This window comes from Phyllobates terribilis, unplaced genomic scaffold (assembly GCF_046119375.1).
Source record: "Phyllobates terribilis strain yellow unplaced genomic scaffold, ASM4611937v1 Scaffold_40__1_contigs__length_11209783, whole genome shotgun sequence".
NCBI lineage: Eukaryota > Metazoa > Chordata > Amphibia > Anura > Dendrobatidae > Phyllobates > Phyllobates terribilis.
The window spans coordinates 5,524,138-5,550,455 of record NW_027362800.1 but is presented as its reverse complement, the minus strand read 5'-3'; the positions used below and the strand labels follow the sequence as shown (position 1 = coordinate 5,550,455).

The 26,318-nt window shown below is 45.2% G+C and overlaps 16 non-coding genes across 16 annotated transcripts; all 16 read left to right on the top strand.

The window, feature by feature from the left end:
• Window positions 1-483: 483 nt before the first annotated feature.
• Window positions 484-674, top strand: LOC141185418 (U2 spliceosomal RNA). Its single transcript, XR_012260083.1, has one exon. It is a non-coding gene; the product is annotated as a U2 spliceosomal RNA (small nuclear RNA).
• Window positions 675-1,796: 1,122 nt separating this feature from the next.
• On the top strand, window positions 1,797-1,987 carry LOC141188020 (U2 spliceosomal RNA). Its single transcript, XR_012262151.1, has one exon. It is a non-coding gene; the product is annotated as a U2 spliceosomal RNA (small nuclear RNA).
• A 1,118-nt stretch (window positions 1,988-3,105) lies between these two features.
• Window positions 3,106-3,296, top strand: LOC141185416 (U2 spliceosomal RNA). The gene has a single exon (XR_012260081.1). It is a non-coding gene; the product is annotated as a U2 spliceosomal RNA (small nuclear RNA).
• Window positions 3,297-4,416: 1,120 nt separating this feature from the next.
• Window positions 4,417-4,607, top strand: LOC141188019 (U2 spliceosomal RNA). Its single transcript, XR_012262150.1, has one exon. It is a non-coding gene; the product is annotated as a U2 spliceosomal RNA (small nuclear RNA).
• Window positions 4,608-5,730: 1,123 nt separating this feature from the next.
• On the top strand, window positions 5,731-5,921 carry LOC141185108 (U2 spliceosomal RNA). Its single transcript, XR_012259801.1, has one exon. It is a non-coding gene; the product is annotated as a U2 spliceosomal RNA (small nuclear RNA).
• Window positions 5,922-7,043: 1,122 nt separating this feature from the next.
• LOC141188018 (U2 spliceosomal RNA) lies at window positions 7,044-7,234 on the top strand. The gene has a single exon (XR_012262149.1). It is a non-coding gene; the product is annotated as a U2 spliceosomal RNA (small nuclear RNA).
• A 1,124-nt stretch (window positions 7,235-8,358) lies between these two features.
• Window positions 8,359-8,549, top strand: LOC141188017 (U2 spliceosomal RNA). The gene has a single exon (XR_012262148.1). It is a non-coding gene; the product is annotated as a U2 spliceosomal RNA (small nuclear RNA).
• A 1,122-nt stretch (window positions 8,550-9,671) lies between these two features.
• On the top strand, window positions 9,672-9,862 carry LOC141185107 (U2 spliceosomal RNA). Its single transcript, XR_012259800.1, has one exon. It is a non-coding gene; the product is annotated as a U2 spliceosomal RNA (small nuclear RNA).
• A 1,121-nt stretch (window positions 9,863-10,983) lies between these two features.
• LOC141188016 (U2 spliceosomal RNA) lies at window positions 10,984-11,174 on the top strand. The gene has a single exon (XR_012262147.1). It is a non-coding gene; the product is annotated as a U2 spliceosomal RNA (small nuclear RNA).
• A 1,124-nt stretch (window positions 11,175-12,298) lies between these two features.
• Window positions 12,299-12,489, top strand: LOC141188015 (U2 spliceosomal RNA). Its single transcript, XR_012262146.1, has one exon. It is a non-coding gene; the product is annotated as a U2 spliceosomal RNA (small nuclear RNA).
• Window positions 12,490-13,611: 1,122 nt separating this feature from the next.
• On the top strand, window positions 13,612-13,802 carry LOC141191405 (U2 spliceosomal RNA). Its single transcript, XR_012265401.1, has one exon. It is a non-coding gene; the product is annotated as a U2 spliceosomal RNA (small nuclear RNA).
• Window positions 13,803-19,940: 6,138 nt separating this feature from the next.
• On the top strand, window positions 19,941-20,130 carry LOC141185827 (U2 spliceosomal RNA). The gene has a single exon (XR_012260434.1). It is a non-coding gene; the product is annotated as a U2 spliceosomal RNA (small nuclear RNA).
• A 1,126-nt stretch (window positions 20,131-21,256) lies between these two features.
• On the top strand, window positions 21,257-21,447 carry LOC141188012 (U2 spliceosomal RNA). The gene has a single exon (XR_012262144.1). It is a non-coding gene; the product is annotated as a U2 spliceosomal RNA (small nuclear RNA).
• A 1,121-nt stretch (window positions 21,448-22,568) lies between these two features.
• Window positions 22,569-22,759, top strand: LOC141188011 (U2 spliceosomal RNA). Its single transcript, XR_012262143.1, has one exon. It is a non-coding gene; the product is annotated as a U2 spliceosomal RNA (small nuclear RNA).
• Window positions 22,760-23,878: 1,119 nt separating this feature from the next.
• On the top strand, window positions 23,879-24,069 carry LOC141188010 (U2 spliceosomal RNA). Its single transcript, XR_012262142.1, has one exon. It is a non-coding gene; the product is annotated as a U2 spliceosomal RNA (small nuclear RNA).
• A 1,124-nt stretch (window positions 24,070-25,193) lies between these two features.
• LOC141188009 (U2 spliceosomal RNA) lies at window positions 25,194-25,384 on the top strand. The gene has a single exon (XR_012262141.1). It is a non-coding gene; the product is annotated as a U2 spliceosomal RNA (small nuclear RNA).
• The last annotated feature ends 934 nt before the right edge of the window (window positions 25,385-26,318 follow it).

The window sequence follows — 26,318 nt, the reverse complement described above, 5'->3', positions numbered from 1 at the left end:
CAGTGACATTCAGCCATCCAGGTATCCCGCCTGCAGTAGACGGAATGTGGCAATGGAACGCTGGCTGCGCGTGTCATAATAGGCTCTGAGCCTTTATATACCTGCGCACAGCAGTAGCCACCTTCAGTCTGCTGCTGGACAGCCAGCAGCAGCAGCAGGAGAGGTAATTAATCAGCAACCCTCCTGCTAAGGGTAGACAGCTGCTCGTTCCACCCCCCCCCCCGCCTTAATTGGTTCTCCTCCCTTCCAACGGTGTTGAGGCGGGTGGGAACAGCCGGGGGTTGAGGGTACTGTGCTAAAAGAGGTGGAGTTATGCAGATCTAAAACGCGTGGATTGCAGCAGCAGCAAGCCGAAAAGTGCAGGCATGTGAGGGATCTAGAGGTTGACAGCATGTCTTCTTAACGGGAGTCCAGGTGGCCATCTCCACAAATGGACTTTTCAGAATCCTTGGGTGGCACCGTAGTCGGAAACCAATTCTGGTTATCGCTTCTCGGCCTTTTGGCTAAGATCAAGTGTAGTATCTGTTCTTACCAGTTTAATATCTGATACGTCCTCTATCTGGGGACCATATATTAAATGGATTTTTAGAACAGGGAGATGGAAAAAGAGCTTGCTCTGTCCACTCCATGCATTGACCTGGTATTGCAGTATCTCCAGGACCGGTGCACCCCTTCTTTAATGCAGTTTCTAAAATCAGAAAGAATTGAATTCAATGCTTTTTGTTCATTTTGCTTGTTTGTCGGATTTTGGGATGGACTCTTTGGCTTTGCTTTTCTTCTCCTCATTGGATTTTTCATGTTAAAAGTTGCAGAAGCCAGATGACAAGCTCATTTTGGTTCAACTTCAGCAACTGTGCATTGCATTGCCATGTAATGTAATGTAATGCAATGCTATCTATCTAGCTCTCCCTCTATACTTCCTTTTGGATAAACAGACATATTAGGCAAGCATTTTGGAGCTTTCACCTAAATAACTACAGGTGGTGAGATAAGCTGCACAATATAATTGACCTTTCAGTATATTGTTGCACACACACCATCTATTTAGCAAATGCCCTTGTTATCAACAGCAGCCTTTTAAACTCACCTGAGCTAACAGGTATGTGAGCTGGTTACTCTGCTGCGCTTAAAATTTCTTTTTTGGTTTGCTACAATGCCTTTTCTGAAACGTTGTCTCCCTCTGCTGGAACACTGACTTCTTTCATTTAATGCCTGCAGACTATAAAAGAGAAACCAACCCAAAAAGTTTGGTTGATTAGTCTGTGGCATTCTTTTAAACTGTTGCTTATGGCGGTCTCTGTGAGCTTCTCAGTGACATTCAGCCATCCAGGTATCCCGCCTGCAGTAGACGGAATGTGGCAATGGAACGCTGGCTGCGCGTGTCATAATAGGCTCTGAGCCTTTATATACCTGCGCACAGCAGCAGCCACCTTCAGTCTGCTGCTGGACAGCCAGCAGCAGCAGCAGCAGGAGAGGTAATTAATCAGCAACCCTCCTGCTAAGGGTAGACAGCTGCTCGTTCCACCCCCCCCCCCCGCCTTAATTGGTTCTCCTCCCTTCCAACGGTGTTGAGGCGGGTGGGAACAGCCGGGGGTTGAGGGTACTGTGCTAAAAGAGGTGGAGTTATGCAGATCTAAAACGCGTGGATTGCAGCAGCAGCAAGCCGAAAAGTGCAGGCATGTGAGGGATCTAGAGGTTGACAGCATGTCTTCTTAACGGGAGTCCAGGTGGCCATCTCCACAAATGGACTTTTCAGAATCCTTGGGTGGCACCGTAGTCGGAAACCAATTCTGGTTATCGCTTCTCGGCCTTTTGGCTAAGATCAAGTGTAGTATCTGTTCTTATCAGTTTAATATCTGATACGTCCCCTATCTGGGGACCATATATTAAATGGATTTTTAGAACAGGGAGATGGAAAAAGAGCTTGCTCTGTCCACTCCACGCATTGACCTGGTATTGCAGTATCTCCAGGACCGGTGCACCCCTTCTTTAATGCAGTTTCTAAAATCAGAAAGAATTGAATTCAATGCTTTTTGTTCATTTTGCTTGTTTGTCGGATTTTGGGATGGACTCTTTGGCTTTGCTTTTCTTCTCCTCATTGGATTTTTCATGTTAAAAGTTGCAGAAGCCAGATGACAAGCTCATTTTGGTTCAACTTCAGCAACTGTGCATTGCATTGCCATGTAATGTAATGTAATGCAATGCTATCTATCTAGCTCTCCCTCTATACTTCCTTTTGGATAAACAGACATATTAGGCAAGCATTTTGGAGCTTTCACCTAAATAACTACAGGTGGTGAGATAAGCTGCACAATATAATTGACCTTTCATTATATTGTTGCACACACACCATCTATTTAGCAAATGCCCTTGTTATCAACAGCAGCCTTTTAAACTCACCTGAGCTAACAGGTATGTGAGCTGGTTACTCTGCTGCGCTTAAAATTTCTTTTTTGGTTTGCTACAATGCCTTTTCTGAAACGTTGTCTCCCTCTGCTGGAACACTGACTTCTTTCATTTAATGCCTGCAGACTATAAAAGAGAAACCAACCCAAAAAGTTTGGTTGATTAGTCTGTGGCATTCTTTTAAACTGTTGCTTATGGCGGTCTCTGTGAGCTTCTCAGTGACATTCAGCCATCCAGGTATCCCGCCTGCAGTAGACGGAATGTGGCAATGGAACGCTGGCTGCGCGTGTCATAATAGGCTCTGAGCCTTTATATACCTGCGCACAGCAGCAGCCACCTTCAGTCTGCTGCTGGACAGCCAGCAGCAGCAGCAGGAGAGGTAATTAATCAGCAACCCTCCTGCTAAGGGTAGACAGCTGCTCGTTCCACCCCCCCCCCCGCCTTAATTGGTTCTCCTCCCTTCCAACGGTGTTGAGGCGGGTGGGAACAGCCGGGGGTTGAGGGTACTGTGCTAAAAGAGGTGGAGTTATGCAGATCTAAAACGCGTGGATTGCAGCAGCAGCAAGCCGAAAAGTGCAGGCATGTGAGGGATCTAGAGGTTGACAGCATGTCTTCTTAACGGGAGTCCAGGTGGCCATCTCCACAAATGGACTTTTCAGAATCCTTGGGTGGCACCGTAGTCGGAAACCAATTCTGGTTATCGCTTCTCGGCCTTTTGGCTAAGATCAAGTGTAGTATCTGTTCTTACCAGTTTAATATCTGATACGTCCTCTATCTGGGGACCATATATTAAATGGATTTTTAGAACAGGGAGATGGAAAAAGAGCTTGCTCTGTCCACTCCATGCATTGACCTGGTATTGCAGTATCTCCAGGACCGGTGCACCCCTTCTTTAATGCAGTTTCTAAAATCAGAAAGAATTGAATTCAATGCTTTTTGTTCATTTTGCTTGTTTGTCGGATTTTGGGATGGACTCTTTGGCTTTGCTTTTCTTCTCCTCATTGGATTTTTCATGTTAAAAGTTGCAGAAGCCAGATGACAAGCTCATTTTGGTTCAACTTCAGCAACTGTGCATTGCATTGCCATGTAATGTAATGTAATGCAATGCTATCTATCTAGCTCTCCCTCTATACTTCCTTTTGGATAAACAGACATATTAGGCAAGCATTTTGGAGCTTTCACCTAAATAACTACAGGTGGTGAGATAAGCTGCACAATATAATTGACCTTTCAGTATATTGTTGCACACACACCATCTATTTAGCAAATGCCCTTGTTATCAACAGCAGCCTTTTAAACTCACCTGAGCTAACAGGTATGTGAGCTGGTTACTCTGCTGCGCTTAAAATTTCTTTTTTGGTTTGCTACAATGCCTTTTCTGAAACGTTGTCTCCCTCTGCTGGAACACTGACTTCTTTCATTTAATGCCTGCAGACTATAAAAGAGAAACCAACCCAAAAAGTTTGGTTGATTAGTCTGTGGCATTCTTTTAAACTGTTGCTTATGGCGGTCTCTGTGAGCTTCTCAGTGACATTCAGCCATCCAGGTATCCCGCCTGCAGTAGACGGAATGTGGCAATGGAACGCTGGCTGCGCGTGTCATAATAGGCTCTGAGCCTTTATATACCTGCGCACAGCAGCAGCCACCTTCAGTCTGCTGCTGGACAGCCAGCAGCAGCAGCAGCAGGAGAGGTAATTAATCAGCAACCCTCCTGCTAAGGGTAGACAGCTGCTCGTTCCACCCCCCCCCCGCCTTAATTGGTTCTCCTCCCTTCCAACGGTGTTGAGGCGGGTGGGAACAGCCGGGGGTTGAGGGTACTGTGCTAAAAGAGGTGGAGTTATGCAGATCTAAAACGCGTGGATTGCAGCAGCAGCAAGCCGAAAAGTGCAGGCATGTGAGGGATCTAGAGGTTGACAGCATGTCTTCTTAACGGGAGTCCAGGTGGCCATCTCCACAAATGGACTTTTCAGAATCCTTGGGTGGCACCGTAGTCGGAAACCAATTCTGGTTATCGCTTCTCGGCCTTTTGGCTAAGATCAAGTGTAGTATCTGTTCTTATCAGTTTAATATCTGATACGTCCCCTATCTGGGGACCATATATTAAATGGATTTTTAGAACAGGGAGATGGAAAAAGAGCTTGCTCTGTCCACTCCACGCATTGACCTGGTATTGCAGTATCTCCAGGACCGGTGCACCCCTTCTTTAATGCAGTTTCTAAAATCAGAAAGAATTGAATTCAATGCTTTTTGTTCATTTTGCTTGTTTGTCGGATTTTGGGATGGACTCTTTGGCTTTGCTTTTCTTCTCCTCATTGGATTTTTCATGTTAAAAGTTGCAGAAGCCAGATGACAAGCTCATTTTGGTTCAACTTCAGCAACTGTGCATTGCATTGCCATGTAATGTAATGTAATGCAATGCTATCTATCTAGCTCTCCCTCTATACTTCCTTTTGGATAAACAGACATATTAGGCAAGCATTTTGGAGCTTTCACCTAAATAACTACAGGTGGTGAGATAAGCTGCACAATATAATTGACCTTTCAGTATATTGTTGCACACACACCATCTATTTAGCAAATGCCCTTGTTATCAACAGCAGCCTTTTAAACTCACCTGAGCTAACAGGTATGTGAGCTGGTTACTCTGCTGCGCTTAAAATTTCTTTTTTGGTTTGCTACAATGCCTTTTCTGAAACGTTGTCTCCCTCTGCTGGAACACTGACTTCTTTCATTTAATGCCTGCAGACTATAAAAGAGAAACCAACCCAAAAAGTTTGGTTGATTAGTCTGTGGCATTCTTTTAAACTGTTGCTTATGGCGGTCTCTGTGAGCTTCTCAGTGACATTCAGCCATCCAGGTATCCCGCCTGCAGTAGACGGAATGTGGCAATGGAACGCTGGCTGCGCGTGTCATAATAGGCTCTGAGCCTTTATATACCTGCGCACAGCAGCAGCCACCTTCAGTCTGCTGCTGGACAGCCAGCAGCAGCAGCAGCAGGAGAGGTAATTAATCAGCAACCCTCCTGCTAAGGGTAGACAGCTGCTCGTTCCACCCCCCCCCCCCCGCCTTAATTGGTTCTCCTCCCTTCCAACGGTGTTGAGGCGGGTGGGAACAGCCGGGGGTTGAGGGTACTGTGCTAAAAGAGGTGGAGTTATGCAGATCTAAAACGCGTGGATTGCAGCAGCAGCAAGCCGAAAAGTGCAGGCATGTGAGGGATCTAGAGGTTGACAGCATGTCTTCTTAACGGGAGTCCAGGTGGCCATCTCCACAAATGGACTTTTCAGAATCCTTGGGTGGCACCGTAGTCGGAAACCAATTCTGGTTATCGCTTCTCGGCCTTTTGGCTAAGATCAAGTGTAGTATCTGTTCTTATCAGTTTAATATCTGATACGTCCCCTATCTGGGGACCATATATTAAATGGATTTTTAGAACAGGGAGATGGAAAAAGAGCTTGCTCTGTCCACTCCACGCATTGACCTGGTATTGCAGTATCTCCAGGACCGGTTCACCCCTTCTTTAATGCAGTTTCTAAAATCAGAAAGAATTGAATTCAATGCTTTTTGTTCATTTTGCTTGTTTGTCGGATTTTGGGATGGACTCTTTGGCTTTGCTTTTCTTCTCCTCATTGGATTTTTCATGTTAAAAGTTGCAGAAGCCAGATGACAAGCTCATTTTGGTTCAACTTCAGCAACTGTGCATTGCATTGCCATGTAATGTAATGTAATGCAATGCTATCTATCTAGCTCTCGCTCTATACTTCCTTTTGGATAAACAGACATATTAGGCAAGCATTTTGGAGCTTTCACCTAAATAACTACAGGTGGTGAGATAAGCTGCACAATATAATTGACCTTTCAGTATATTGTTGCACACACACCATCTATTTAGCAAATGCCCTTGTTATCAACAGCAGCCTTTTAAACTCACCTGAGCTAACAGGTATGTGAGCTGGTTACTCTGCTGCGCTTAAAATTTCTTTTTTGGTTTGCTACAATGCCTTTTCTGAAACGTTGTCTCCCTCTGCTGGAACACTGACTTCTTTCATTTAATGCCTGCAGACTATAAAAGAGAAACCAACCCAAAAAGTTTGGTTGATTAGTCTGTGGCATTCTTTTAAACTGTTGCTTATGGCGGTCTCTGTGAGCTTCTCAGTGACATTCAGCCATCCAGGTATCCCGCCTGCAGTAGACGGAATGTGGCAATGGAACGCTGGCTGCGCGTGTCATAATAGGCTCTGAGCCTTTATATACCTGCGCACAGCAGCAGCCACCTTCAGTCTGCTGCTGGACAGCCAGCAGCAGCAGCAGCAGGAGAGGTAATTAATCAGCAACCCTCCTGCTAAGGGTAGACAGCTGCTCGTTCCACCCCCCCCCCCCGCCTTAATTGGTTCTCCTCCCTTCCAACGGTGTTGAGGCGGGTGGGAACAGCCGGGGGTTGAGGGTACTGTGCTAAAAGAGGTGGAGTTATGCAGATCTAAAACGCGTGGATTGCAGCAGCAGCAAGCCGAAAAGTGCAGGCATGTGAGGGATCTAGAGGTTGACAGCATGTCTTCTTAACGGGAGTCCAGGTGGCCATCTCCACAAATGGACTTTTCAGAATCCTTGGGTGGCACCGTAGTCGGAAACCAATTCTGGTTATCGCTTCTCGGCCTTTTGGCTAAGATCAAGTGTAGTATCTGTTCTTATCAGTTTAATATCTGATACGTCCCCTATCTGGGGACCATATATTAAATGGATTTTTAGAACAGGGAGATGGAAAAAGAGCTTGCTCTGTCCACTCCACGCATTGACCTGGTATTGCAGTATCTCCAGGACCGGTGCACCCCTTCTTTAATGCAGTTTCTAAAATCAGAAAGAATTGAATTCAATGCTTTTTGTTCATTTTGCTTGTTTGTCGGATTTTGGGATGGACTCTTTGGCTTTGCTTTTCTTCTCCTCATTGGATTTTTCATGTTAAAAGTTGCAGAAGCCAGATGACAAGCTCATTTTGGTTCAACTTCAGCAACTGTGCATTGCATTGCCATGTAATGTAATGTAATGCAATGCTATCTATCTAGCTCTCCCTCTATACTTCCTTTTGGATAAACAGACATATTAGGCAAGCATTTTGGAGCTTTCACCTAAATAACTACAGGTGGTGAGATAAGCTGCACAATATAATTGACCTTTCAGTATATTGTTGCACACACACCATCTATTTAGCAAATGCCCTTGTTATCAACAGCAGCCTTTTAAACTCACCTGAGCTAACAGGTATGTGAGCTGGTTACTCTGCTGCGCTTAAAATTTCTTTTTTGGTTTGCTACAATGCCTTTTCTGAAACGTTGTCTCCCTCTGCTGGAACACTGACTTCTTTCATTTAATGCCTGCAGACTATAAAAGAGAAACCAACCCAAAAAGTTTGGTTGATTAGTCTGTGGCATTCTTTTAAACTGTTGCTTATGGCGGTCTCTGTGAGCTTCTCAGTGACATTCAGCCATCCAGGTATCCCGCCTGCAGTAGACGGAATGTGGCAATGGAACGCTGGCTGCGCGTGTCATAATAGGCTCTGAGCCTTTATATACCTGCGCACAGCAGCAGCCACCTTCAGTCTGCTGCTGGACAGCCAGCAGCAGCAGCAGCAGGAGAGGTAATTAATCAGCAACCCTCCTGCTAAGGGTAGACAGCTGCTCGCTCCACCCCCCCCCCCCCCGCCTTAATTGGTTCTCCTCCCTTCCAACGGTGTTGAGGCGGGTGGGAACAGCCGGGGGTTGAGGGTACTGTGCTAAAAGAGGTGGAGTTATGCAGATCTAAAACGCGTGGATTGCAGCAGCAGCAAGCCGAAAAGTGCAGGCATGTGAGGGATCTAGAGGTTGACAGCATGTCTTCTTAACGGGAGTCCAGGTGGCCATCTCCACAAATGGACTTTTCAGAATCCTTGGGTGGCACCGTAGTCGGAAACCAATTCTGGTTATCGCTTCTCGGCCTTTTGGCTAAGATCAAGTGTAGTATCTGTTCTTATCAGTTTAATATCTGATACGTCCCCTATCTGGGGACCATATATTAAATGGATTTTTAGAACAGGGAGATGGAAAAAGAGCTTGCTCTGTCCACTCCACGCATTGACCTGGTATTGCAGTATCTCCAGGACCGGTGCACCCCTTCTTTAATGCAGTTTCTAAAATCAGAAAGAATTGAATTCAATGCTTTTTGTTCATTTTGCTTGTTTGTCGGATTTTGGGATGGACTCTTTGGCTTTGCTTTTCTTCTCCTCATTGGATTTTTCATGTTAAAAGTTGCAGAAGCCAGATGACAAGCTCATTTTGGTTCAACTTCAGCAACTGTGCATTGCATTGCCATGTAATGTAATGTAATGCAATGCTATCTATCTAGCTCTCCCTCTATACTTCCTTTTGGATAAACAGACATATTAGGCAAGCATTTTGGAGCTTTCACCTAAATAACTACAGGTGGTGAGATAAGCTGCACAATATAATTGACCTTTCAGTATATTGTTGCACACACACCATCTATTTAGCAAATGCCCTTGTTATCAACAGCAGCCTTTTAAACTCACCTGAGCTAACAGGTATGTGAGCTGGTTACTCTGCTGCGCTTAAAATTTCTTTTTTGGTTTGCTACAATGCCTTTTCTGAAACGTTGTCTCCCTCTGCTGGAACACTGACTTCTTTCATTTAATGCCTGCAGACTATAAAAGAGAAACCAACCCAAAAAGTTTGGTTGATTAGTCTGTGGCATTCTTTTAAACTGTTGCTTATGGCGGTCTCTGTGAGCTTCTCAGTGACATTCAGCCATCCAGGTATCCCGCCTGCAGTAGACGGAATGTGGCAATGGAACGCTGGCTGCGCGTGTCATAATAGGCTCTGAGCCTTTATATACCTGCGCACAGCAGCAGCCACCTTCAGTCTGCTGCTGGACAGCCAGCAGCAGCAGCAGCAGGAGAGGTAATTAATCAGCAACCCTCCTGCTAAGGGTAGACAGCTGCTCGTTCCACCCCCCCCCCCCGCCTTAATTGGTTCTCCTCCCTTCCAACGGTGTTGAGGCGGGTGGGAACAGCCGGGGGTTGAGGGTACTGTGCTAAAAGAGGTGGAGTTATGCAGATCTAAAACGCGTGGATTGCAGCAGCAGCAAGCCGAAAAGTGCAGGCATGTGAGGGATCTAGAGGTTGACAGCATGTCTTCTTAACGGGAGTCCAGGTGGCCATCTCCACAAATGGACTTTTCAGAATCCTTGGGTGGCACCGTAGTCGGAAACCAATTCTGGTTATCGCTTCTCGGCCTTTTGGCTAAGATCAAGTGTAGTATCTGTTCTTATCAGTTTAATATCTGATACGTCCCCTATCTGGGGACCATATATTAAATGGATTTTTAGAACAGGGAGATGGAAAAAGAGCTTGCTCTGTCCACTCCACGCATTGACCTGGTATTGCAGTATCTCCAGGACCGGTTCACCCCTTCTTTAATGCAGTTTCTAAAATCAGAAAGAATTGAATTCAATGCTTTTTGTTCATTTTGCTTGTTTGTCGGATTTTGGGATGGACTCTTTGGCTTTGCTTTTCTTCTCCTCATTGGATTTTTCATGTTAAAAGTTGCAGAAGCCAGATGACAAGCTCATTTTGGTTCAACTTCAGCAACTGTGCATTGCATTGCCATGTAATGTAATGTAATGCAATGCTATCTATCTAGCTCTCGCTCTATACTTCCTTTTGGATAAACAGACATATTAGGCAAGCATTTTGGAGCTTTCACCTAAATAACTACAGGTGGTGAGATAAGCTGCACAATATAATTGACCTTTCAGTATATTGTTGCACACACACCATCTATTTAGCAAATGCCCTTGTTATCAACAGCAGCCTTTTAAACTCACCTGAGCTAACAGGTATGTGAGCTGGTTACTCTGCTGCGCTTAAAATTTCTTTTTTGGTTTGCTACAATGCCTTTTCTGAAACGTTGTCTCCCTCTGCTGGAACACTGACTTCTTTCATTTAATGCCTGCAGACTATAAAAGAGAAACCAACCCAAAAAGTTTGGTTGATTAGTCTGTGGCATTCTTTTAAACTGTTGCTTATGGCGGTCTCTGTGAGCTTCTCAGTGACATTCAGCCATCCAGGTATCCCGCCTGCAGTAGACGGAATGTGGCAATGGAACGCTGGCTGCGCGTGTCATAATAGGCTCTGAGCCTTTATATACCTGCGCACAGCAGCAGCCACCTTCAGTCTGCTGCTGGACAGCCAGCAGCAGCAGCAGCAGGAGAGGTAATTAATCAGCAACCCTCCTGCTAAGGGTAGACAGCTGCTCGTTCCACCCCCCCCCCCGCCTTAATTGGTTCTCCTCCCTTCCAACGGTGTTGAGGCGGGTGGGAACAGCCGGGGGTTGAGGGTACTGTGCTAAAAGAGGTGGAGTTATGCAGATCTAAAACGCGTGGATTGCAGCAGCAGCAAGCCGAAAAGTGCAGGCATGTGAGGGATCTAGAGGTTGACAGCATGTCTTCTTAACGGGAGTCCAGGTGGCCATCTCCACAAATGGACTTTTCAGAATCCTTGGGTGGCACCGTAGTCGGAAACCAATTCTGGTTATCGCTTCTCGGCCTTTTGGCTAAGATCAAGTGTAGTATCTGTTCTTATCAGTTTAATATCTGATACGTCCCCTATCTGGGGACCATATATTAAATGGATTTTTAGAACAGGGAGATGGAAAAAGAGCTTGCTCTGTCCACTCCACGCATTGACCTGGTATTGCAGTATCTCCAGGACCGGTGCACCCCTTCTTTAATGCAGTTTCTAAAATCAGAAAGAATTGAATTCAATGCTTTTTGTTCATTTTGCTTGTTTGTCGGATTTTGGGATGGACTCTTTGGCTTTGCTTTTCTTCTCCTCATTGGATTTTTCATGTTAAAAGTTGCAGAAGCCAGATGACAAGCTCATTTTGGTTCAACTTCAGCAACTGTGCATTGCATTGCCATGTAATGTAATGTAATGCAATGCTATCTATCTAGCTCTCCCTCTATACTTCCTTTTGGATAAACAGACATATTAGGCAAGCATTTTGGAGCTTTCACCTAAATAACTACAGGTGGTGAGATAAGCTGCACAATATAATTGACCTTTCAGTATATTGTTGCACACACACCATCTATTTAGCAAATGCCCTTGTTATCAACAGCAGCCTTTTAAACTCACCTGAGCTAACAGGTATGTGAGCTGGTTACTCTGCTGCGCTTAAAATTTATTTTTTGGTTTGCTACAATGCCTTTTCTGAAACGTTGTCTCCCTCTGCTGGAACACTGACTTCTTTCATTTAATGCCTGCAGACTATAAAAGAGAAACCAACCCAAAAAGTTTGGTTGATTAGTCTGTGGCATTCTTTTAAACTGTTGCTTATGGCGGTCTCTGTGAGCTTCTCAGTGACATTCAGCCATCCAGGTATCCCGCCTGCAGTAGACGGAATGTGGCAATGGAACGCTGGCTGCGCGTGTCATAATAGGCTCTGAGCCTTTATATACCTGCGCACAGCAGCAGCCACCTTCAGTCTGCTGCTGGACAGCCAGCAGCAGCAGCAGCAGGAGAGGTAATTAATCAGCAACCCTCCTGCTAAGGGTAGACAGCTGCTCGCTCCACCCCCCCCCCCCCCGCCTTAATTGGTTCTCCTCCCTTCCAACGGTGTTGAGGCGGGTGGGAACAGCCGGGGGTTGAGGGTACTGTGCTAAAAGAGGTGGAGTTATGCAGATCTAAAACGCGTGGATTGCAGCAGCAGCAAGCCGAAAAGTGCAGGCATGTGAGGGATCTAGAGGTTGACAGCATGTCTTCTTAACGGGAGTCCAGGTGGCCATCTCCACAAATGGACTTTTCAGAATCCTTGGGTGGCACCGTAGTCGGAAACCAATTCTGGTTATCGCTTCTCGGCCTTTTGGCTAAGATCAAGTGTAGTATCTGTTCTTATCAGTTTAATATCTGATACGTCCCCTATCTGGGGACCATATATTAAATGGATTTTTAGAACAGGGAGATGGAAAAAGAGCTTGCTCTGTCCACTCCACGCATTGACCTGGTATTGCAGTATCTCCAGGACCGGTGCACCCCTTCTTTAATGCAGTTTCTAAAATCAGAAAGAATTGAATTCAATGCTTTTTGTTCATTTTGCTTGTTTGTCGGATTTTGGGATGGACTCTTTGGCTTTGCTTTTCTTCTCCTCATTGGATTTTTCATGTTAAAAGTTGCAGAAGCCAGATGACAAGCTCATTTTGGTTCAACTTCAACAACTGTGCATTGCATTGCCATGTAATGTAATGTAATGCAATGCTATCTATCTAGCTCTCCCTCTATACTTCCTTTTGGATAAACAGACATATTAGGCAAGCATTTTGGAGCTTTCACCTAAATAACTACAGGTGGTGAGATAAGCTGCACAATATAATTGACCTTTCAGTATATTATTGCACACACACCATCTATTTAGCAAATGCCCTTGTTATCAACAGCAGCCTTTTAAACTCACCTGAGCTAACAGGTATGTGAGCTGGTTACTCTGCTGCGCTTAAAATTTCTTTTTTGGTTTGCTACAATGCCTTTTCTGAAACGTTGTCTCCCTCTGCTGGAACACTGACTTCTTTCATTTAATGCCTGCAGACTATAAAAGAGAAACCAACCCAAAAAGTTTGGTTGATTAGTCTGTGGCATTCTTTTAAACTGTTGCTTATGGCGGTCTCTGTGAGCTTCTCAGTGACATTCAGCCATCCAGGTATCCCGCCTGCAGTAGACGGAATGTGGCAATGGAACGCTGGCTGCGCGTGTCATAATAGGCTCTGAGCCTTTATATACCTGCGCACAGCAGCAGCCACCTTCAGTCTGCTGCTGGACAGCCAGCAGCAGCAGCAGCAGGAGAGGTAATTAATCAGCAACCCTCCTGCTAAGGGTAGACAGCTGCTCGTTCCACCCCCCCCCCCCGCCTTAATTGGTTCTCCTCCCTTCCAACGGTGTTGAGGCGGGTGGGAACAGCCGGGGGTTGAGGGTACTGTGCTAAAAGAGGTGGAGTTATGCAGATCTAAAACGCGTGGATTGCAGCAGCAGCAAGCCGAAAAGTGCAGGCATGTGAGGGATCTAGAGGTTGACAGCATGTCTTCTTAACGGGAGTCCAGGTGGCCATCTCCACAAATGGACTTTTCAGAATCCTTGGGTGGCACCGTAGTCGGAAACCAATTCTGGTTATCGCTTCTCGGCCTTTTGGCTAAGATCAAGTGTAGTATCTGTTCTTATCAGTTTAATATCTGATACGTCCCCTATGTGGGGACCATATATTAAATGGATTTTTAGAACAGGGAGATGGAAAAAGAGCTTGCTCTGTCCACTCCACGCATTGACCTGGTATTGCAGTATCTCCAGGACCGGTGCACCCCTTCTTTAATGCAGTTTCTAAAATCAGAAAGAATTGAATTCAATGCTTTTTGTTCATTTTGCTTGTTTGTCGGATTTTGGGATGGACTCTTTGGCTTTGCTTTTCTTCTCCTCATTGGATTTTTCATGTTAAAAGTTGCAGAAGCCAGATGACAATCTCATTTTGGTTCAACTTCAGCAACTGTGCATTGCATTGCCATGTAATGTAATGTAATGCAATGCTATCTATCTAGCTCTCCCTCTATACTTCCTTTTGGATAAACAGACATATTAGGCAAGCATTTTGGAGCTTTCACCTAAATAACTACAGGTGGTGAGATAAGCTGCACAATATAATTGACCTTTCAGTATATTGTTGCACACACACCATCTATTTAGCAAATGCCCTTGTTATCAACAGCAGCCTTTTAAACTCACCTGAGCTAACAGGTATGTGAGCTGGTTACTCTGCTGCGCTTAAAATTTCTTTTTTGGTTTGCTACAATGCCTTTTCTGAAACGTTGTCTCCCTCTGCTGGAACACTGACTTCTTTCATTTAATGCCTGCAGACTATAAAAGAGAAACCAACCCAAAAAGTTTGGTTGATTAGTCTGTGGCATTCTTTTAAACTGTTGCTTATGGCGGTCTCTGTGAGCTTCTCAGTGACATTCAGCCATCCAGGTATCCCGCCTGCAGTAGACGGAATGTGGCAATGGAACACTGGCTGCGCGTGTCATAATAGGCTCTGAGCCTTTATATACCTGCGCACAGCAGCAGCCACCTTCAGTCTGCTGCTGGACAGCCAGCAGCAGCAGCAGCAGGAGAGGTAATTAATCAGCAACCCTCCTGCTAAGGGTAGACAGCTGCTCGTTCCCCCCCCCCCCCCGCCTTAATTGGTTCTCCTCCCTTCCAACGGTGTTGAGGCGGGTGGGAACAGCCGGGGGTTGAGGGTACTGTGCTAAAAGAGGTGGAGTTATGCAGATCTAAAACGCGTGGATTGCAGCAGCAGCAAGCCGAAAAGTGCAGGCATGTGAGGGATCTAGAGGTTGACAGCATGTCTTCTTAACGGGAGTCCAGGTGGCCATCTCCACAAATGGACTTTTCAGAATCCTTGGGTGGCACCGTAGTCGGAAACCAATTCTGGTTATCGCTTCTCGGCCTTTTGGCACGATCTATCAGGTTTACCTGTGTGGTCTTGCCTGTGAGGTGCTCTTGGTACCCTTTCTCTCGGCCTGGGGGGATCGTTCCTCTTCGGAGGGAGCAACGGGAAGGGATCCCATGAAGGCTTGCGCCTTTCAGAGAGAAGAGTCGGTACGTTCCTGAGTGAAGGATGCCGGCAACGCTCACATATTCATCGGGTGATGCCCGGATGCGGAACACCGTGAGGATTGAAGTTGGAGCAGGATCGAGGACGGAGAAGAACTTGGACTACATCTGCCATAGGATTCTGCTTGGAGTTCTGGAGTTTCGGCGGGAAGACATATTCTGCTTCCAGGACAATGAGTACAAGGGGACTTACACCATCACCTTCAAGAGCCAGGGCTGCTGTCACCAACTCGTACAAAAGGTAAATGAGAAAAACTACTTAGATGAATTGGATGGACTAACCTTTTGTCTCTTGTATGCCTATGACGAGATCCCTATCGTGGTGCATTTCCCGAACCCCTTTGTGGAGGCTGCAGACATCTCGACCTACCTTATCCGTTATTGTGATGATCTGAGATACCTGGGCACTGTGAAGAACGCGGTAGGCTTCTGGTGCGGCAAGAGGAGGTACATGGCCCGTCTAAAGAGGGACCCAAGCGGAGTGGGAGGAATGCTACACCCTCCCTCAACATTTGTGATCGGTAAGAGCAGAGGCTACTTATTTTACCCTGGAATGCCGGTATGTTGCAGGAACTGTGGACAAATGGGTCATACCCAAACGTCCTGCACGGGCAGGAAAGTAGACCGCTGCAATAATTGCAGCTGTTACGGACATTTAATGAAGGACTGTCCCGCTGGGAGGAAATGCAATCTTTGTGGTGAGGCGGGGCACATGTTCCGAGGATGCCCCAACAGGACCAGGACCAGGACTTACGCAGAAGCTGCATCTTCTGCAGCTGAGCCGATGCGCCCGCCGGTCTTCACTGGCGGGCCGGCGTCGGAGGGCGGTTCGAAGGGCGAGAAGGTTGGGATGGAGCAGGGAGCCGGAGGCCCCTCTGGGGCGGCCACTGCATCGAAGTCCCTTAACGATGGGCGGACCTCGCATGGACCGGAACGGAGGGGTCCTCCTTCTGGGAGGGTATCCTCCGTGTCGATGGTTCCCGATACCGATCCTGTTGGGCTGGAGGGTGGTGCCCCTGTGCGGTTGGCTACAGGGGACCACGCAGCGATGGCCTCAGGATCTTCCAGGGTGATTAGCCAGCCAGATGAGGGGGCTTTGCTTCTAGGTGGCGAACATCAGGGAATCTGTGTTGGTGATCTTATCCTGATGGACCAGTCTCTCCCCCTGGAGGAGGTGGAGGAAGAGGAGGACTGCACCAGTGACCTAGTGGAGTCTGCCCCGAAAAAGAGACGGAATGTCGAAGCCCCAGCGTCTCCTGGAATGTGGCTGGGAACCGTGACCTACGAGGGGGCAACCGCCGGCTCACAGAATATCGAGTCATTTGGGTCCTCTAGCCCGGATGTCCTGGAGCAATTTGGCATACAGGGCTTTGAGTCAGGTGTCCTCATGGAAGATCCACCACCCTGACCTATGAATGCCCACATTAAGACTTGTCTCACTGAATGTGAGGTCATTAAAGAGCCCAGTTCGTAGGGCTGCTCTATTTAAGTACTTAGAAACCACTGACTTTGACATATGTTTATTACAGGAATGCGGGATACAACATGCACTAAATTATAATGACATCAAGACAGATTGGAGACTGGGGCCCTCCATCTGGTCTGGCTCCAATGACAACAAGTCAGCGGGGGTGGGCTTCCTCTGTCGTGGGAGAAATATTGCTATAAATACTGTCACAGAAATAGTACCAGGCAGAGTGGTTTTAGTGCATTTTAAATTTAATGGTTTTACCCTATGTGTAATGAATGTTTATGCTTCCCCTGATAAGCAAGAGAGAATTAATTTATTTGGGATATTGCCATTGTACTGTACTGGGTCATCTCCCCTGATCGTAGGGGGTGATTTTAATTGTCTTTGTGCTAGTGAACAACGAGCGGGGGGTGACCCTTTACGCAAATTGTATAAGTCATGTCATCTATTGAAAGATTTTATAACTGATTTTAAATTATGCGATGCGTGGAGGTCACTCCTGCCGACGGACCCTGGTTATACGTGGTCCGGAAGAGGGGTGTCCTCCAGGATCGATTTTATTTTCCTATCAGATGATTTTAACCCTGTAAAATGTGTTTTAACATCAAATATATTTTCTGACCATAAGGGCTTGGAGGTGCACCTAGAATACCGGGATGAACAGAGGGTCAACAGGGGCCTCTGGCGTCTAAGTACTTACCTGCTGGAGGACCCTCTGATTCGACAAGACTTTGGTAAAGCCTATCAAGCCTGGCGGCGACAAAAACCTTCTGATGCCCCTATGGTAACCTGGTGGGAAAATTTGAAAAAAAAAGTCAGAATGTTTTTTATAAAAGCAGGGAGACGTAAAGCTAGAGAGAAAAAAAGATGTTTTAGTGATCTTAACACCAAACTACAAACACTTTTTAAATTCAAAGAGCTAGGGGTGGAGGTGGGAGATGATATTGCTAGCCTAAAAACTGAAATTCAGAACTGCATAGACACAAAGGGGAAAGAGATTATTTTTAACTCTAGAGTGCAGCACTTGGAGGAGGGGGAGAAGTGCTCTCGCTTCTTCTTCAAAAAAGTCATGGATAAAAGAGAAGTGATCACAAATCTAGAGGGTGAAACATCTATGCAGGGAATGTTGAATGCTACTTTTAACTTTTATAAGCCTCTTTTTAGTAAAAAGTGTATAGATGAGTCCTTTTTATCTGATGCTCTTAATGATCTCGATTTTAAGTTAAATTTTACAGACCAGGAGTTTTTAGAACGCGATATTGTTTTAGAGGAATTATTTTATGTTTTTAAAAGTTTCTCTAAGGGTAAAGCACCTGGGTGTGACGGACTACCTGTAGAGTTTTATCTTACTTTTTGGGACATTTTAAAAGAGGACCTTTTTATGCTTTTTAAAGAAGTTTTTATTTGTGAACAGTTGCCATTTTCGTGGAGGAGAGGAGTGGTGTCTTTGATATATAAAAAAGGTGATCGCAGTGCTCTAGCGAATTGGAGACCCATAACTCTCCTAAACGTCGATTACAAGGTACTTGCTAAGGTGGTTGCAAACCGGCTCAGGAATGTCATTGCCAAACTAATCCAGCCTGAGCAGGTTTGTAGTGTACCAGGCAGAAGTATTTCAGAGGTTTTAAACGTATTAAGGGATGTAATTTGGTATTCCAGAGACCGGGGTCAAAATGTAGCTCTTTTAGCCCTAGATTTTGAAAAAGCTTTCGATAGAGTCTCTCATAGATTTCTTTTTAGAGTTTTAAAAAGAATGGGTATCCCTAATATGCTTTTAAATTGTATTAAGATTTTATATAAAAATTGTTTTAGTCAAATTTCTCTTAATGGCTTTTTAACAGATGGAGTTCCCCTTGAGTCCGGAGTGAAGCAGGGATGCCCCTTGTCGCCCATCCTGTTCATCTGCGCCATGGAGCCCCTGCTGAGCGCAATAAGGAAAGACAAAGTGATTAGAGGGGTTCCTGTTCCTGGCGGAGGTGGCAGTGATGTGAGAGTCTTTGGCTACATGGATGACGTGACGGTTGTGTGCGTGGACCCTGCTTCCCTCCGGAGGGCGGTGTTGCGCATTGATTTTTTTTCCCAGGCATCCGGTTTTAAACTTAATTTAAATAAATCTGAATGTCTGACTTTGGGATCCTGGGACACCGCCCAACTCCCGCAGCTCACTTTAAAACGAGACAATGTAAAAATTCTTGGAGTTGTTTTTAACGAGGAGAATGTGGGAACTCAAAGCTGGGAGAATGTCATAGAAAAAATGTCAAAGAAAATATCATTTTGGGGTTTGAGGTCCCTAACAATGGAGGGGAAAATTTTAATTATAAAATCAGTGTTGTTACCCCTCATACTGTATATAGCTATGGTGTACCCCCCCTCTGATGTTTTAATTAAAAAAATGACTAGGATGATCTGTATGTTTTTATGGAACTCCAAAATGGAAAAATTAAGGCGAGAAATAATGAGGAAGAATAAAATGAACGGCGGAAGGGATGTCCCCGATTTACATATTTATTTGTATTTAAATTATTTCTGCTTTTGTTTCAAACATTTTAATGGTAATAGTGCGCTAAGTTATTTTTTAAAATGTACTTGTGGGATGATTTTTAAAAGATGGTTTAAGTTGTCGTTGAATTCCCCTGTTTTACTATGCCCCCCCAAACACCAAGCAATCTTAGAAAAGACTGTTCGATTTTATAGCCTTGGTGATTTTAATATGGACATTTTTAAAGACCGCAAGAAGCTTTTATCTTTTCTGAGGAGGAATGAAGATGTGACCCCCATAGTAAATTTCTCAGAAGAGAGGTCGAAGCAAGTTTGGAAGAATGTCTTCGGAAAATTTTTAGCAAATGGACATAAGGACATCGCATGGATGGTGGTCCACCAGTGCCTCCCCACCAGAGAGTTTCAACACAGGAGAGGCCTGGTGGCCAGAGCAAAATGCCCCAGAGACTCATGTGTTTATGACGAAACCACCTTGCACCTTATGTGGAATTGCCCATTTGCACAGGAACTTTGGCACAAAGTTGGGATTCTTTTAAAATGGACTTGCGGTTTAAGAGATTTTAACCATGAATATGTTTTATATGGCCTTTTTAAATGTCCGACCCCTCAACAGTATTGTATATGTTGGTGTATGATTAACTGTTTTAAAGACGCCCTTTGGAAGGCACGCAATATTTTACTTTTTAAACGTGATGCTATTTCTGTGAAGGATTGTCTTAAAATTGCTTTTAGCCAGATGTATATTTATTACTTGAGGGATGTCAAATGTATTGGGAGAAGGGATGCCAATCGTATATGGGGTTTTTATGGGTGGAATTCTGTGTTTTAATAATGTACTGTTTGTGTTGTTGTTTTTGATTGTAAACCATCTTTTACGCACTTAATAAAATATGTTGAAACCTGATCTGTTCTTATCAGTTTAATATCTGATACGTCCCCTATCTGGGGACCATATATTAAATGGATTTTTAGAACAGGGAGATGGAAAAAGAGCTTGCTCTGTCCACTCCACGCATTGACCTGGTATTGCAGTATCTCCAGGACCGGTGCACCCCTTCTTTAATGCAGTTTCTAAAATCAGAAAGAATTGAATTCAATGCTTTTTGTTCATTTTGCTTGTTTGTCGGATTTTGGGATGGACTCTTTGGCTTTGCTTTTCTTCTCCTCATTGGATTTTTCATGTTAAAAGTTGCAGAAGCCAGATGACAAGCTCATTTTGGTTCAACTTCAGCAACTGTGCATTGCATTGCCATGTAATGTAATGTAATGCAATGCTATCTATCTAGCTCTCCCTCTATACTTCCTTTTGGATAAACAGACATATTAGGCAAGCATTTTGGAGCTTTCACCTAAATAACTACAGGTGGTGAGATAAGCTGCACAATATAATTGACCTTTCAGTATATTGTTGCACACACACCATCTATTTAGCAAATGCCCTTGTTATCAACAGCAGCCTTTTAAACTCACCTGAGCTAACAGGTATGTGAGCTGGTTACTCTGCTGCGCTTAAAATTTCTTTTTTGGTTTGCTACAATGCCTTTTCTGAAACGTTGTCTCCCTCTGCTGGAACACTGACTTCTTTCATTTAATGCCTGCAGACTATAAAAGAGAAACCAACCCAAAAAGTTTGGTTGATTAGTCTGTGGCATTCTTTTAAACTGTTGCTTATGGCGGTCTCTGTGAGCTTCTCAGTGACATTCAGCCATCCAGGTATCCCGCCTGCAGTAGACGGAATGTGGCAATGGAACGCTGGCTGCGCGTGTCATAATAGGCTCTGAGCCTTTATATACCTGCGCACAGCAGCAGCCACCTTCAGTCTGCTGCTGGACAGCCAGCAGCAGCAGCAGCAGGAGAGGTAATTAATCAGCAACCCTCCTGCTAAGGGTAGACAGCTGCTCGTTCCACCCCCCCCCCCCCCCCGCCTTAATTGGTTCTCCTCCCTTCCAACGGTGTTGAGGCGGGTGGGAACAGCCGGGGGTTGAGGGTACTGTGCTAAAAGAGGTGGAGTTATGCAGATCTAAAACGCGTGGATTGCAGCAGCAGCAAGCCGAAAAGTGCAGGCATGTGAGGGATCTAGAGGTTGACAGCATGTCTTCTTAACGGGAGTCCAGGTGGCCATCTCCACAAATGGACTTTTCAGAATCCTTGGGTGGCACCGTAGTCGGAAACCAATTCTGGTTATCGCTTCTCGGCCTTTTGGCTAAGATCAAGTGTAGTATCTGTTCTTATCAGTTTAATATCTGATACGTCCCCTATCTGGGGACCATATATTAAATGGATTTTTAGAACAGGGAGATGGAAAAAGAGCTTGCTCTGTCCACTCCACGCATTGACCTGGTATTGCAGTATCTCCAGGACCGGTGCACCCCTTCTTTAATGCAGTTTCTAAAATCAGAAAGAATTGAATTCAATGCTTTTTGTTCATTTTGCTTGTTTGTCGGATTTTGGGATGGACTCTTTGGCTTTGCTTTTCTTCTCCTCATTGGATTTTTCATGTTAAAAGTTGCAGAAGCCAGATGACAAGCTCATTTTGGTTCAACTTCAGCAACTGTGCATTGCATTGCCATGTAATGTAATGTAATGCAATGCTATCTATCTAGCTCTCCCTCTATACTTCCTTTTGGATAAACAGACATATTAGGCAAGCATTTTGGAGCTTTCACCTAAATAACTACAGGTGGTGAGATAAGCTGCACAATATAATTGACCTTTCAGTATATTGTTGCACACACACCATCTATTTAGCAAATGCCCTTGTTATCAACAGCAGCCTTTTAAACTCACCTGAGCTAACAGGTATGTGAGCTGGTTACTCTGCTGCGCTTAAAATTTCTTTTTTGGTTTGCTACAATGCCTTTTCTGAAACGTTGTCTCCCTCTGCTGGAACACTGACTTCTTTCATTTAATGCCTGCAGACTATAAAAGAGAAACCAACCCAAAAAGTTTGGTTGATTAGTCTGTGGCATTCTTTTAAACTGTTGCTTATGGCGGTCTCTGTGAGCTTCTCAGTGACATTCAGCCATCCAGGTATCCCGCCTGCAGTAGACGGAATGTGGCAATGGAACGCTGGCTGCGCGTGTCATAATAGGCTCTGAGCCTTTATATACCTGCGCACAGCAGCAGCCACCTTCAGTCTGCTGCTGGACAGCCAGCAGCAGCAGCAGCAGGAGAGGTAATTAATCAGCAACCCTCCTGCTAAGGGTAGACAGCTGCTCGTTCCACCCCCCCCCCCGCCTTAATTGGTTCTCCTCCCTTCCAACGGTGTTGAGGCGGGTGGGAACACCCGGGGGTTGAGGGTACTGTGCTAAAAGAGGTGGAGTTATGCAGATCTAAAACGCGTGGATTGCAGCAGCAGCAAGCCGAAAAGTGCAGGCATTTGAGGGATCTAGAGGTTGACAGCATGTCTTCTTAACGGGAGTCCAGGTGGCCATCTCCACAAATGAACTTTTCAGAATCCTTGGGTGGCACCGTAGTCGGAAACCAATTCTGGTTATCGCTTCTCGGCCTTTTGGCTAAGATCAAGTGTAGTATCTGTTCTTATCAGTTTAATATCTGATACGTCCCCTATCTGGGGACCATATATTAAATGGATTTTTAGAACAGGGAGATGGAAAAAGAGCTTGCTCTGTCCACTCCACGCATTGACCTGGTATTGCAGTATCTCCAGGACCGGTGCACCCCTTCTTTAATGCAGTTTCTAAAATCAGAAAGAATTGAATTCAATGCTTTTTTTTCATTTTGCTTGTTTGTCGGATTTTGGGATGGACTCTTTGGCTTTGCTTTTCTTCTCCTCATTGGATTTTTCATGTTAAAAGTTGCAGAAGCCAGATGACAAGCTCATTTTGGTTCAACTTCAGCAACTGTGCATTGCATTGCCATGTAATGTAATGTAATGCAATGCTATCTATCTAGCTCTCCCTCTATACTTCCTTTTGGATAAACAGACATATTAGGCAAGCATTTTGGAGCTTTCACCTAAATAACTACAGGTGGTGAGATAAGCTGCACAATATAATTGACCTTTCAGTATATTGTTGCACACACACCATCTATTTAGCAAATGCCCTTGTTATCAACAGCAGCCTTTTAAACTCACCTGAGCTAACAGGTATGTGAGCTGGTTACTCTGCTGCGCTTAAAATTTCTTTTTTGGTTTGCTACAATGCCTTTTCTGAAACGTTGTCTCCCTCTGCTGGAACACTGACTTCTTTCATTTAATGCCTGCAGACTATAAAAGAGAAACCAACCCAAAAAGTTTGGTTGATTAGTCTGTGGCATTCTTTTAAACTGTTGCTTATGGCGGTCTCTGTGAGCTTCTCAGTGACATTCAGCCATCCAGGTATCCCGCCTGCAGTAGACGGAATGTGGCAATGGAACGCTGGCTGCGCGTGTCATAATAGGCTCTGAGCCTTTATATACCTGCGCACAGCAGCAGCCACCTTCAGTCTGCTGCTGGACAGCCAGCAGCAGCAGCAGCAGGAGAGGTAATTAATCAGCAACCCTCCTGCTAAGGGTAGACAGCTGCTCGTTCCACCCCCCCCCGCCTTAATTGGTTCTCCTCCCTTCCAACGGTGTTGAGGCGGGTGGGAACAGCCGGGGGTTGAGGGTACTGTGCTAAAAGAGGTGGAGTTATGCAGATCTAAAACGCGTGGATTGCAGCAGCAGCAAGCCGAAAAGTGCAGGCATGTGAGGGATCTAGAGGTTGACAGCATGTCTTCTTAACGGGAGTCCAGGTGGCCATCTCCACAAATGGACTTTTCAGAATCCTTGGGTGGCACCGTAGTCGGAAACCAATTCTGGTTATCGCTTCTCGGCCTTTTGGCTAAGATCAAGTGTAGTATCTGTTCTTATCAGTTTAATATCTGATACGTCCCCTATCTGGGGACCATATATTAAATGGATTTTTAGAACAGGGAGATGGAAAAAGAGCTTGCTCTGTCCACTCCACGCATTGACCTGGTATTGCAGTATCTCCAGGACCGGTGCACCCCTTCTTTAATGCAGTTTCTAAAATCAGAAAGAATTGAATTCAATGCTTTTTGTTCATTTTGCTTGTTTGTCGGATTTTGGGATGGACTCTTTGGCTTTGCTTTTCTTCTCCTCATTGGATTTTTCATGTTAAAAGTTGCAGAAGCCAGATGACAAGCTCATTTTGGTTCAACTTCAGCAACTGTGCATTGCATTGCCATGTAATGTAATGTAATGCAATGCTATCTATCTAGCTCTCACTCTATACTTCCTTTTGGATAAACAGACATATTAGGCAAGCATTTTGGAGCTTTCACCTAAATAACTACAGGTGGTGAGATAAGCTGCACAATATAATTGACCTTTCAGTATATTGTTGCACACACACCATCTATTTAGCAAATGCCCTTGTTATCAACAGCAGCCTTTTAAACTCACCTGAGCTAACAGGTATGTGAGCTGGTTACTCTGCTGCGCTTAAAATTTCTTTTTTGGTTTGCTACAATGCCTTTTCTGAAACGTTGTCTCCCTCTGCTGGAACACTGACTTCTTTCATTTAATGCCTGCAGACTATAAAAGAGAAACCAACCCAAAAAGTTTGGTTGATTAGTCTGTGGCATTCTTTTAAACTGTTGCTTATGGCGGTCTCTGTGAGCTTCTCAGTGACATTCAGCCATCCAGGTATCCCGCCTGCAGTAGACGGAATGTGGCAATGGAACGCTGGCTGCGCGTGTCATAATAGGCTCTGAGCCTTTATATACCTGCGCACAGCAGCAGCCACCTTCAGTCTGCTGCTGGACAGCCAGCAGCAGCAGCAGCAGGAGAGGTAATTAATCAGCAACCCTCCTGCTAAGGGTAGACAGCTGCTCGTTCCACCCCCCCCCCCCCCGCCTTAATTGGTTCTCCTCCCTTCCAACGGTGTTGAGGCGGGTGGGAACAGCCGGGGGTTGAGGGTACTGTGCTAAAAGAGGTGGAGTTATGCAGATCTAAAACGCGTGGATTGCAGCAGCAGCAAGCCGAAAAGTGCAGGCATGTGAGGGATCTAGAGGTTGACAGCATGTCTTCTTAACGGGAGTCCAGGTGGCCATCTCCACAAATGGACTTTTCAGAATCCTTGGGTGGCACCGTAGTCGGAAACCAATTCTGGTTATCGCTTCTCGGCCTTTTGGCTAAGATCAAGTGTAGTATCTGTTCTTATCAGTTTAATATCTGATACGTCCCCTATCTGGGGACCATATATTAAATGGATTTTTAGAACAGGGAGATGGAAAAAGAGCTTGCTCTGTCCACTCCACGCATTGACCTGGTATTGCAGTATCTCCAGGACCGGTGCACCCCTTCTTTAATGCAGTTTCTAAAATCAGAAAGAATTGAATTCAATGCTTTTTGTTCATTTTGCTTGTTTGTTGGATTTTGGGATGGACTCTTTGGCTTTGCTTTACTTCTCCTCATTGGATTTTTCATGTTAAAAGTTGCAGAAGCCAGATGACAAGCTCATTTTGGTTCAACTTCAGCAACTGTGCATTGCATTGCCATGTAATGTAATGTAATGCAATGCTATCTATCTAGCTCTCCCTCTATACTTCCTTTTGGATAAACAGACATATTAGGCAAGCATTTTGGAGCTTTCACCTAAATAACTACAGGTGGTGAGATAAGCTGCACAATATAATTGACCTTTCAGTATATTGTTGCACACACACCATCTATTTAGCAAATGCCCTTGTTATCAACAGCAGCCTTTTAAACTCACCTGAGCTAACAGGTATGTGAGCTGGTTACTCTGCTGCGCTTAAAATTTCTTTTTTGGTTTGCTACAATGCCTTTTCTGAAACGTTGTCTCCCTCTGCTGGAACACTGACTTCTTTCATTTAATGCCTGCAGACTATAAAAGAGAAACCAACCCAAAAAGTTTGGTTGATTAGTCTGTGGCATTCTTTTAAACTGTTGCTTATGGCGGTCTCTGTGAGCTTCTCAGTGACATTCAGCCATCCAGGTATCCCGCCTGCAGTAGACGGAATGTGGCAATGGAACGCTGGCTGCGCGTGTCATAATAGGCTCTGAGCCTTTATATACCTGCGCACAGCAGCAGCCACCTTCAGTCTGCTGCTGGACAGCCAGCAGCAGCAGCAGCAGGAGAGGTAATTAATCAGCAACCCTCCTGCTAAGGGTAGACAGCTGCTCGTTCCACCCCCCCCCCCGCCTTAATTGGTTCTCCTCCCTTCCAACGGTGTTGAGGCGGGTGGGAACAGCCGGGGGTTGAGGGTACTGTGC